This window comes from Tachypleus tridentatus, chromosome 1, assembly GCF_004210375.1.
Source record: "Tachypleus tridentatus isolate NWPU-2018 chromosome 1, ASM421037v1, whole genome shotgun sequence".
NCBI lineage: Eukaryota > Metazoa > Arthropoda > Merostomata > Xiphosura > Limulidae > Tachypleus > Tachypleus tridentatus.
The window spans coordinates 25845181-25855617 of record NC_134825.1 but is presented as its reverse complement, the minus strand read 5'-3'; positions in this window follow the sequence as shown (position 1 = coordinate 25855617).

Sequence of the window (10437 nt, the reverse complement as noted above, 5' to 3'; positions counted from 1 at the left end):
AGGCCCTTCCCACCATGGCTTCTTACAATCCCCAAATGTGACCTCACTTTAAGTCATCTAAGAAAAGCAGATACTCCAGATTGGAAATACTGTCTGCCATTTGCTGAACATCTTTCGAACCATCCTTCCATTCCTATTTATACAGATGGTTTGAAATCAGGTGACTGTGTGGGCTCTCCCATGATTTGTTGTGGTTCGGTAGTTGTACGCAGAATCCCCTCTACAGCTTCTGTGTTCACTGCTGAACTGTATGCCATTTCTCTTACCCTGGATCACATATAAGCTAAGCAGTACTCAAACTGCACTATTTAGACTGATTTGCTTAGTTCTCTGCTGCCCCTGGAATTGTTTCATGTTAGTTCACACCCTGTTTTTGCCAATATTCAAAACTGACTGGCCCGTTTATCTTTACCATCTACTTCTATCCAGTTCTGTATACCAGGCCACGTTGCTATTCTCAGAAACGAGCTTGTCAACACCGCAGCTAAATCTATATGCTCTGGTACTGTCACTGCTGTGCCTGTTCCATACATGGACTATGGTCCTGTATTCAAGGCTCGGCTCTGTGCTAGTTGGCAGTCGATTTGGAGTGAGCAACGAGACAACAAGCTTTTCCAAATAAAACCCTATATTGAACTTTGGCTGTCTTGCTTCTGTACGGATCGGAAAGAGGAAGTTGGTCTAACTAGACTATGCATTGGTCACAGTTTCTTAACTCATCATTTTCTTTTATCTGGAATTGATACACCAATATTTAGTCTGTGTTACACTCAGGTCACAATAAGCCACATTTTACTTTCTTGGTGTTGTTACGACTCTCAACGACGGAACCATTTTAAACATGTTAACTCCTAAGGTTTGCCCATGATGTGAGACAGTGTTATTGGTGACAGTTTTTGATTTATACATTAGAGCTTTTTAATGTGATTACCTTTTAAGAATTACGGTCCATCTAGTTCGATTTGAAATTAGAAAATGTCTGTAACATCGAATAACTCTAAACTACGACTGGAAAGGACAACTTCAGGTGACTAACGCTGCTGTTTGAACTACCCACTAGTCATCCTGGCGAGTTATTGTTAAAATGTTGCTTCAAATATTTTAAAACTTTTATATCTTTACTTTTCGAAAACAGCCATAACGTCAAATAACTCTGAACCTGGACTGGAAAGGCCAACTTCAGGTGATTGGTGGTGGTTTTTGTACTGACCTGTTAGTCTTCCTGTTAAATTATGATCATTACAGTTACGCTACAGAAAGCCCTTTACAACTTGTATTACTGTAGTTTTTATCTTAATGTTGCAGACTAGATGTAAACATTGGTTTTATGCTATTTATCTTTTTTTTTTAAACCTTTGTTTTATTTTATCTTAATTTCCTTTTATGATTTTTACTAAATTTACTTTAATTTTAACTTTTTACTGGATGTTTGGCACAGACAGCCTAGCTGCTTTGTGCCATAAAATACCAAATCAACCAACCAACCATTATTTGATGGTGTAGTTTATAAGTTTTATAAACTTATACTAACACTGCATTTAAAACTATGAAGTCTGTACTGTGTGTTAAAAGCCATGCCAACAACTTATTGTTTTTTCAATTATTACAGCTAACCTACTTTCATGCTGTATGTATGTGTAAACTCTAGCTTAGCCATATATATGTATATGTCTGTATATTTATTATAAACAAATAAAGCTAACATTTATCAACTAATTTTCATGCCCAGTCAACACCAGTAGTTTAATTTTTTTCATTCTACTACCAAATCTTGAAGACTCACAATTTATAATTGCCACTCACTACTTCTTGGCACATTATAACCTTAAAACCAGACAGTGTCACCGTTCTCGAATAGAAAGGGTACATAAAAAAATTCAAAAGCAATAGCCATATAAACCTGGAAGGTAAGTCACTAGCTTTTATTGTGTACTAAGTAAATAAATACTCAGTTGCTTTTATCTGTGTCAAATACCATGCCTAACTAGCTGTCTATTGTTAAATTTTAATTATAAGAATGAATGGATGTGTATGTATTTCTGTATGTATGTTTATATATATAATGCATGAAGACATTTAAAAAACATTGCTAGTTATTAAACTTTAATAGAGGAAGACAGTTATTTTTAAATATGTGCACTTTGGCCCTTGAATTTTTTTTTTCAAATAAAATTAAAATGTATACAAATATATTACGTGTTTTTTGTAATTGTTTTACTGCTTTCTCTGTAAATCCTGGTACTATAGTATATCACACAAAAGCTAACTGTTGTAAAACCATATCAACCCATACGTTATCCCAGTTTATTATTTTTGTTATAGAAACATTTTGTTTTGAACTTTTCTATTAGAATAGAATATTTCATATAATGAATGTATTTAAAGATTATTAAAATGTATCTTAAACAAGCAACAAATATGGAATTAGAAGATAAGTGGGTCCTGGAATCTCATCTTTCATTCTTTCTCTTTTGCTGCAGGATACTCGACTTCTGTATCTCTCCTCATGAATAAGCTGTCTGAAACCACCCTTGGTTTATATTTTGAAAGTGTATTCAGGCCTTAGAACTGTACAAACAAAGGTCAGTAATGTATATGTTATGAGCTGATGAACTTTTTATAAAAAGTAGCAAAAATTCTGTAAAATACAACTAATTTGTTGTATTTTTGTAAATTTGTAAATTTCTTTATGTCATGTGTTGTAATTTTAAGGTTATACCTAGCACAAATGTATTTAATCTGCACAGAGTCTAGAGAAAAGTAAAGTCTGTGGTATTTGTATATTAAACATGAAGAACTTAGTAACATAATTCAATCGTAACTAGAACTTTAGTGTTTCAAAATTGATGTATCATATTGGTTAATTGCATATTATAGGTATTTGTATATGTTGTGAGATCAAAATATTATCTTACAATGTATTACATTTATTATTTACCCTTGAAACATGTTACTGGAGTGATTACATTAAACATTTATAAACACATGAATATTTCAAATTTTGTTAAAAGTTATAGATCCAAATTCTGAGAAATTGTTACTCAGGATAGAGACAGATTCAAGATGTTGTAAGGTTACAACTAGATCTTTGCTAGCACTGGTGATAGATTTATATTATTTTCATGATTTAATTTACCTATAACTACGCTGCTAGTAACTTCAATAACAAAATTTATTAGAAAGCTTATAAGACTTTATTATATCTTTTTCTCCTGTGGTGTTTTTAGCCATGGCAAAGCAGCTGACAGAATTACTTTGAGTTTTTTTGTTTGTTCTATCAAATAAAACATATTAACTCAACTCCATTATCTCTTGACCAATTTGATATTTAGTTACAGTTTTGGTTTCAGAAGAACAGACTCTTTCAATCAATGTATTTAACCATCCTCAAGGTCTTGTAAGTTAATTTATTATAATCCTACCTATAAGAATCTAAATTTAAGGGTAAGTTAGTACAGAGTCTGATGAGTAGTAAAATTGAATTGAGAACACATGTGCTCCGTGTTTGGTATCACAGGTGCAGAAAAGTATAGCTAATAGAAAGTAAATATGGTCTTTAAGATTAATTTGTTATTCCTAAAAGACTTTCAAGTGCCAAGTCTACTAGGATACTTCTTGTTATTAGTTACTAAAGTTTATTTATCTGTAGCAAAAACAGTAATATTTAAAGTAATAACCTTCATAAAACATTTGTTGGTATCATTGATCTTGTATTTAATATACTTTCAACGATTCATTTTCTTTATTCAGGTCACATGGAGATGACATGTATTTCAAAGAGTTTTGTTATGTGGACTGTATTCAGCCACTGACTAGCCAGAAACAGTAGGAGGAAAATCTGTTAATTTTGAGAGGGAAGTTATGTAACTTTCCACTTACAAGCAATAATATTGATTTGTTTTCTTGATTCTAACTTTTTATTAAAAATAAAATTTTTATTAATAAAATTAAATAAATAATTAAAAATTAAATTAATTTTTAATAATAAAAATATTTTTTTTCAATAAAAATAGACTTTCTAACCTCACTGGAAGTTAGTGAACCTTACAGATTTTTAATTCACAACTGTACTGTGCACTCAATTACATGAGCATGACTTTGATGCCTTTGTAGAATGTTTTTAAATTGCTGTTACATAAATTACTATATGTACCTCATAAATACGTTTTATATATAGAGTGAGACAAATGCTAACTATTTGTATTATATTTGATACCTTAGGTAATGTTTTTATTTGAACTGTTTCTTTTAACAAAGTGACCTACCATATGGTCCTTAGCCAAATTACTTTTGTATGCATGAACACTGCATACAAAATCTTCTAGTAAATAGCTATGTTAGATTGTGGTTTTCATCATACAGTATTACAGAGTACAGGTAATCGAGAGACATGAGTCATGGTGCACTAATTGATAGTTGAGATATTTAACCAGTTTCATGTCAGTGGTTAACACATAAAATGTTGCTTTCCCTTGGATATTGTAAATGGAAAACTTGTATAGATTTACCTGTTTCAACATGGGTCTGTTTGACTGCTCACATGACATCTTTGTCTTTACTCACTTACACTTTTGATACTAATGACTTTTAATGTAGTACACATATCTTTAAAACAATTGACAGACTTTCAGTAAATGTTATAAGTCTTTTACATACAAAAAATATTTTTAGTGAAGTGTTTTTAATAAAGTAAAAAAAACAATTTTTCTATGAATATATTGAGTACTTTTGTCACTAATTTGTGTGGAAAGTGATTTACATGCTAAGATTAAAAATAATCTTCATTTAAAAATCTCATTTTATTTGCCTTATCTTAAATACAATAGTTTGTTTTTAGTAAAACTTTATATTCTATCTGTTATTTTCTTTATACAATGTTGGTCAATTTGACCTACCTCCTGACAACCAAAAGTTAGAAAACAAGAACAGTTGTGATAATTAATGGAAATTGTCTACCTTCTAATATTATTATTAAATGCTCAGGGAGAACTTGTTTACATGTAATACGTTTGTGATGATTGTGTATAAAGATATCTACTTTATTAACCCATTTACATCCTGTAACTCAAGGTGCATGTGTCACAGTGTTTTAGTTATGTTTAAATTTTAAATCAGTGACTTTGTTATCAACACACACAGATAAACTTGGTATCAAACATAGTTATTAAACACAATTTTAATATTGTATAAGTTTAAAGTTCTTATTCTTAAAAATAAATAATTATAAAATCCTAAATCTTTCCTGGTATTAGAATTGTGACATTTAATATCTAAGTCTTTCCTCTTCTCTAATTTATAGATCACCCCTCCAAGAAATAAGAAATGTAATATAGACTTCTAATTATAATATTGACAAAGTATAATTTTTATATCTCCCATTGTTATTTCCCTACAAACCACAAACTAGATAATCAGACCCACCTATTGGATTTCATCTTTCACAAATGCCAATATTTCTCTAAAGTTTTAGTCTATCAAATGATGAAGTTTGTTGTTTTCTTTACACAGCAATGTCTATTTTGTCATTTGAAATTACACAAATTACATTGTAGAGCTCAGCTGAATTTCTTTAAGGGTATTATTACATAGTTAGAAAGCCAGAAAATTATAATATTTATAGGACAGTGTTTTCTGTGTGTTGTTATTCTGTGTTCTGATTTGCATTATTTATTGTATCAATAACATTAATATATAAAAAATTAACCTTAAGTTTTATGACAAATACAATAAAAAATGAAGACCAAGGTGTGTACTTTATTCCATGTTTTTAATGGTTTATTTATTTATTTGTCATTATAACAGTAAATAAAATGTAAAAATAGAAACTTCTGAGATAAAGAATAAAAGATATTCTTCGTAGCAGAGTATACTTGTGAGTAGCTCATGGATTATATAATTTAATATTGTTCAGGGATTTGCAACTTGTGTGGTATAATTATTAGTTATACACCATTCAAGGTGCAATAAACAAATAAACAGTTCTAGTACCTTGTTACAACTTTATATTTTTCTAGAAAGAAAAAGGGTAATTTATATTTATTTCGTTATTTTATATGGTGGTAACAAGGTAAGTTTAAGTCCACCAACCCCAGTATATGTTATGGTGGTTAAATTAAGAAAAATATTACAGAGTTTTTCTGAAAAGAAAAAATGTCACATATATTTAGAAAAATTTAGTGATTATGCAAATAAAGTTTCAAAAGTTTTAGATAAAGAAAAATATTTTTATTTTGACATGAAAATCACTTTACATTTGCACCATTCACCACCATCTTACTCCTTATATGTATGGACAAAGTTTTAGTGAAAATCTTCAACTGAAAATTTCAATTGTTTTTATTTACAAAATACTTGTAATGTTTACTGAAAACCAAGTTTTGTGAAACCACATTAGGTACTATTATTGTGAAGGTGCATATACATTCATAGTTACACGGTGGTTACAAGCTCATGTTAAATACACAAAATCAGTTATGTATTTGTTAATTTCACTATCTGCTTTATATCTTCTGTATCATTATTCTTCAGTAAGCCTGTAAAATATGGCAGCAAACTTTGATTATAAGAGATTTTATTGTAGTATTTCTACTTCTAATAAAACAGAAACAATACATTTAAAATTTCTCTTGTTCTACAGAGAATTTTGAAAGAGATTAATGAATGGGAGGACTGGTTGTATCATGACTTAAGGTGTATCTATCTTTGTAGTTTTAACTGTTTTATTTTTCTTATGAATTTCAATTGAGATTTCTTATTTTTCACAGAATATTTTTTTATTCATATAGATCTATCATCAGAATTACGATACCTTTCTGAATATTTAAAATACATTTATTTTACAATTAAAGGAAGAGACCTAATAATAATGCATTGTATTTATCAATGACCACTAGATGGCATCTGTCTTGTTCCAGGTAACTAGAAAAAAAATTATACCAAATACTTAGTGAGCTTCTATTTAAGTTAAACCTGTAAAGAAATGTTTTGTGCAAGTCTAATGTTCAAAAGACACAAAAAGTGGTAACAAAAGAAAATTAAAAACTAATTCTGAGGGTAGTTTTAATGTAGTTGTTTTATTAAGTAAAATTTTTAGTTCCCTGTTTAATAATATTTCCTCCATACAAGAATGTGTCTGTGTATATATATTTAATCCATTATTAAACATTAAAACAAAAGTAAAATGATAAACATTAAAACAGTAGGTCTTAATGAACTAAAAAGTTTGTATTTCTGTTAAATCTGAAACTAGTAGTTAATGTGACTTACCCTGTTAACACATTTGTAGTTTTATATTTATTTCAAGAACAGCACTGTTATTGACAGTTTCTAAAATATGTATAATTTCACTAAATACATTTGAAGGGTGACCTTTTGAATGTGCTTGGATTATAGGGTTTTCATCACTTTATATAGCTTTGAGTTAAGCATTTAAATTACTGTTCTATATATTTTATAAATTGATATATAGGAAATTATTATGTAGAGGAGTCTGATCAGAGGGTAAACGTATAAGACCCAAGAGACTATGTAAGAAGTCCTACTTGTTAGGAAGCATCCAGTAAGGGAAAATCATGTGTACTTGACCATCAGAATCCTGAAAGAGATAAAACCTCTCACAGAGAGAGAAAGAAGAAAGTAAGGCCTTCCTGACTTCCCATTCTACTGGGGATAGTGAAGAACTTCTCCAACTTTATGATAAATCCGTCTCAAGCAGCTTCTTGAAGGAGTTTGTTTGTTTGCTTTGGAGTTAAGCAAAAAGCTACACAGTAGTCTACCAGTACTTTGCCTACCACAGTTATAAAAAACCCAGTTTCTAGTGTTGTAAGTCTGTAGACATGCTGCTGTGCCACGGGAGGACTCTTGAAGAAATAAGTGAATGTGAGTTGCTGACTTGGCCCAAAAAGTTAGTAGTAGCAGCCAGTTGACTGTGCAATTGTGAGTCTGAAGGCTAAGTAAGTAAAAATGACATACAAAACACGAACTAAGCTGAAGAAAGACCAAATGGCAGTGCCCAGAACTGGAAGACAGTACCATTGTGGATGAACCAAAGAAAAGGATGTCACAATGGGGCAGTTGAGATGTGAAGATAGGTGGCCAACAAACTGAACTTGATTATTCAAAGTCCTGAAGAAGAAACTCATTAAAATGAGAGGTAGAACTCCATGGTGAAGTGAGGTGTCTCTAGAAAGGTATACAGTCAAAACAGATCTATAATGAGTTTCCAGCATTCCATATTTTTTGGATAGAAGAAATAAATGAGAGTAAAATTCCCATTGAGTGGACATAGAGGATTTTGAAAAAAAACTCAACAAAACAAATAGATGAGATACAATGTTGAGGAGGAAGGAAAGAGATCTGGAAAGTCATGAAGGGTAGCCAAAAAGATACATAAGTAAACATCCTAAGAGAAAGTATTCAATACTAACAAGTGAACATAACATAGAAACTTTTAGTATTTAAAAGGTAAATAAAAATAGTAAACCTAGAAATCAAAGAAATTTTGATGTAAAACATAAAACAAAAATTAGGTGCAAAATCAATAAAGGAAAGCAGGAGATAAAAGTCCATCCAAATAACCTGTAACTCAAAGGACATAAAATCAAACCAATTTCAAACCATGAGAGTAAAAGGCACCCAGTTAATAACAGCAGTTTTTACTTAAATCTGTTCCCAAATTAGATGTTACTAGTAGTAAAGAATAATTGATCTGCAAATGTAAATTTAAACACAGGTAACCTAGATGGTGTAACAGGTTTACCATTATACATTTATTTTACTAACCTGTATTTATTACACTATAGTGTTTTTTGTGCATGTCAAATTATTTGTTGTTCACTAAGATATTCTTGTTGTAGTAGTCATCAAGTCCTTTTTAACTTTACTTTTGTCAGTCATCTGTGTTGACAAATACAGAATAAGTGAGTCCTTTATATTGGGCTTCTGTATTCAAGGATTCTTTTCCCGTGTCCTTATTATTATTGCATGCAATATTTAGCTGTACTACACTGGTCTCAAGTGACTGTTTAAGAGCTGGTCAGTCATCAAAAACACTTTGAAGTAGGGTTAAAACAGAACTTGAAGACTGATTTTATGAGCTTCTATGGTTCTTTTGTGATGATTGCCATTAAAAATCTGAGTCTCTGTCACACTACTGTACAAATCTGTGTCTTGTCATGCCTGGTCTATTTCATGAATTTTCCTTCCCAAACATCTCAGTGCATGTAAGACTGGGTGGAAAATATTGGCAGAACACAAATCTTCCCTTATAATTTTGTCACCCAGGCATTTTAATCAGAGCTTGAAATAAACACTTTTCTCTGTCTTTATTATTATTATTATATGTTTTATAGGGGCTTTCTAGAAGGATTACTTGACATGTATTCTCAAGATGGGTATTGAAACTTTAATTGAAATAAAGTACAGAACAATGTTTCGACCTTCTTAGACAATCTTTAGTTTAACAAAGAGAGTTTGCAATTACACTAGAAACATTGTTCTGTATTATACCAGCTGTCTTGAGAATACATTTTTACTTAAAGTGGGTTTCTCATCATCGTGAATTACTTGATATGACTCTAGATTATTTGTAATAAGAAAAGCTAACGTTACTTAATCAATGCTTAAATAATTTTATAACAAATACCACATTCTGTCTGAATCATTTTACTGTAGTTGAAACTTTTATTGGCATGGAAATAATGCTAGCAGCAAACTTTGTCAACAAAACCACTTGTTCTCGAGGATGCATTAAAAAGGTGTCGTATTTGACATGTCTGGTAAGAGTAAAGCTTTGCAAATCAATGTTTCGTTATGTGTGACAGGTTCTTGTCCATAAATTGTGGTGACATATATGTTGATGTTAATTGTTATTTCTTATTTCCAAGCAAATGGTCTGAAATAGCAGCAAATGGTACTTACTTTGAATTTCAAAATGGATGCCCTGAACATTAACAGAAAATCTGGCAGTAATCATTTTGTGAATCAGTATGCCATTTGGATAATTTTTAAATATTGTTGCCAAGAATCTAGCCCAAAAAATATCAAACCTAGAATTTGTCATATCAACAGGGAAATTATAAAATTTTGTTTGATATAAAAATGAGTTGTTTTCCAGTTAATCAGTTTGGTTCTGCCTGAATGTCAATTAGGTTATAGTGAACATTTATTCTGTGATATGGATTAGATAATGATTAACTAAAATGTTTTCAGTTTTATTCTGAGATGAATTTTCTCATAATTTTAAAAAAGTTTCATAAATATTGCAGCTTTGTTTACAGAACTTGTAGACAACTTGAGGTCCTTTGTTTTCTGCTTAACTTTGTTCCACTTGCTTTTATTACAAAACTGGAATCATCCTAAAAAGCATGCTATTTTCCTTTAATTAATAAAGTTTTTGCAAAATGTAAAGCTGGTTAAGAGACACATGTAACTATTTCA